This window comes from Lycium barbarum, chromosome 1 (genome assembly GCF_019175385.1).
Source record: "Lycium barbarum isolate Lr01 chromosome 1, ASM1917538v2, whole genome shotgun sequence".
Lineage (NCBI taxonomy): Eukaryota > Viridiplantae > Streptophyta > Magnoliopsida > Solanales > Solanaceae > Lycium > Lycium barbarum.
In genome coordinates this window covers 101,973,663-101,976,857 of record NC_083337.1, presented here as the reverse complement: position 1 = coordinate 101,976,857, position 3,195 = coordinate 101,973,663, and positions in this window count along the sequence as shown.

The following is a 3,195-nucleotide window of genomic DNA, read 5'->3' as shown; positions in this document are numbered from 1 at the left end:
TCTGGTAGAAACCTCAGAGGCTATAAATCACTCTCAATCTCCGGCAACAACCTCGGAGTCTCTCTGTCACTCTCAATCTCCGACAAAGACCTCGGAGTCTTTCAATTACTCTCAATCTCCGGCAACGACCTCGGAGTCTCTCAATCACTCGCCTCACCATCAGGACAATATAAGAGTAATATGGAAGCATGTCATGCATGATATCAGTCTCAACCATATCACCAATATGCAATCAACAAGTACAAGTCATATTATTGTCCACGATTCATTCATCAATATTACCCTTCCCTTTCATGAGATGAGTGAGCTAGTATGTGACAGAGATACAACTAGGAAATAATCACATCAAATAACACATGGAACATGGGATGCATGCCTCACATGAAATAAAACTCAATAATCACCCCAATCATAGGTTCCACAGATTCATACTATGAAATGCAATTCAATATTCAATTTCTCAGTAATAACCTTCCTCTTCCACATGACAAGTAAGATAACAAGAGAGAGAGAGAGAGAGAGAGAGAGAGAGAGAGAGAATAATATCAGGTACATGAAATCACAACCATGGTGACAAGCCCACATAACAATATCGCAACAATGGCGACAAGCCCACATAACGGTATCGCAATAATGGCGACAAACCCACATAACAGTATCGCAATAATGGCGACAAGCCCACTTAACAGCTGACAATACCAACATAGATGGAATTCACCTCCACACCATGCCTGAAGACCTCTCATGCTTTCCCCATCAATCACTACTATCTACATACGTGTCACTAATAGGAGTCTAGACATAAAGTAAGTCGTAAACTACCTCAATGCGTAGCGGGTATCACGAACTATCAAACCAATGCCTTCCCTTTGCGTAGATTCCCTGAATGATCGAAGTCTATCAAATGTGTGATCTACACTAGAATACGAATCAAACAACACCCATATTGCTATACCTATATTCGAAACTCAAAAATTGATCTTAAGAAGTGACCCCGGGCCCATAAGGGTAAAACTAAATTTTTATTGAAAAATCATTTCACCTATAACCTAAGGGTCATAAATCCAGAAAATTAGTCAACTTAATCCATAAATTGACTCTCAAATCATTAATTCTCATTTCTTAAGTCTAGAACTCAAAATCTTCATTTACCCCCAAGTCTTATCTTAGGAGTAAAATCTCACTTTCCACAACTTAAATACCATGAATTTAAAAGTGTACATATAATCTAATACCCTAATATTCAATTACATATACCCATGATATATAAAAATTTAATATAGCACCATAATAAAAATAAGAGGAAATTTGAAACTAGAAGAAGAAAAAAATGAAAGTGCTTCCAATTTGCAAGGAAACGTACAGCGATCATGCCTTAACCCAACTCTCCTTCTATTATTTGTGCCCAATGATTACCCAATCATTACACCATCATTAGCCTCTTAAATCATTTTGTCATCATTAGCCATCCACTAATTCTCACCCAATTCCATAAGCACCAGAACTGTATCCGTAAAGAAAATAGTCTCATTGAAATCAAATCTCATCCCACATGCACACTATTATATAATATACTGTGAATAAACCACTCAAATCCTCTACCTGAAGCTTAGGTGAGAATTTCCTCTTAAAAGCACAAGTCGACGTCGTAACTTTTGTGCCTAGCTGCTCTTTTCTTGAAACTTTTGATGTCATCCTCTAACATTTCAAACCCTACCCATTTAAATTCATTCTTATATATGGGTCATATAACATGGGTTATTAAATTAATCATGGGCTTGGACCATTAACCACAAACTAAAATAATTATCCAAAATACTCTTTTTACTCAACCAATATGTATAAGGTAAAAGTTGACCCACTTAGTAAATTACATTATTTACCAACTTATACCTTATATAAGTGCAAATAAAATTCCTATGAATAAACTATTCACACACATTAAATAGATAAATTCTAAAATATACCCGTCAATTATATAACTGTACCACTTATCCCCACAAGTCAAGAATATCATTTCCAAGCTACGGAAAGGGTAATTTGGGGAAAAGACTCCAAAATGCCAAAACGACCGAATGGGTCGCTACAGGATTAGGTTGTTTATCCACCAGTGGTGGCTGTCCACCAGTAGGCTTGGCCATTAAGGCCAGTGAAAACGGTGTTGACGGCTAGGGTTTATAGGATAGAGAGAGCGTAGACTAGAGAGAGGTTTTAGACCAATTTGCTCATTAGGGTTTAAACCCAACTTTTTAAGAATCTGTATTTCATAAGTTTAATGCTTAGATTTAGGCCTTTTGAATCTATCTTGTGGATTTAGACTTGGTAATCAATGGTTAAACTATTCCTAAGCTTGAATTTCCAATTCAATCCATGATTCGTGATATGAGATTAAGGGGTTTTCTATAATTTGGGGGTTTTGATAATTAATGAAATTGGAGTTAGATTTCCATGAAACTTAGAATATTGACTATTTAAATTATGTGTAGCATGTTTTCAACTTTGAATTCTGATTTTGACCTTGTGGGCTCGGGGTCACTTTTTTGGGTTGTATTTTCGGATTTCGTTAGAAGTATAGCACTATGGGTGCCCTGTGTGTCCGCTTCTGCATGAGAAGGTCCGCAGGTGCGAGCTTAAACAAGGCAGATAGGGTCCCGCACCTGCGTTGGTTGGTCTGCAGGTGCGTGGGCGCTTCTGTAGAATTTTCAGATAGTTAGTGGAATCTGCTTCTGTTGATTATTTTCCGCCGATGCGAGGCCGCACCTGTGAGCCTCTGCTCGCTTCCGCAGAAATCGCGGAAGATAGCACCCTTTTTATTTCCTCTACCCAAGATTCAAACCTCACTCCGCCCAAACCATTTTGAGACCTAAAGAGTGTGATTTAGAGAGAGATATCAAGTGCTAAATTCAATTTTCTTCTTGGAGGTAAGATCTATACTCAATTTGGGTAATTACTAATGGTTTCGTTCATTATTTTATCATCCTCTTCATGATTTGGGGTAGAAGACTTAGGGTTTAAACCCAACTTGTTAAGAATGCGTATTTCATAAGTTTAAGGCTTAGACTTAGGCCTTTTGAATCTATCTTGTGGATTTAGACTTGCTAATCAATGGGTAAACTATTCCTAAGCTTGAATTTCAAATTCAATCCATGATTCATGATATGAGATTAAATGTTTTTTCCATAATTTAGGGGTGTA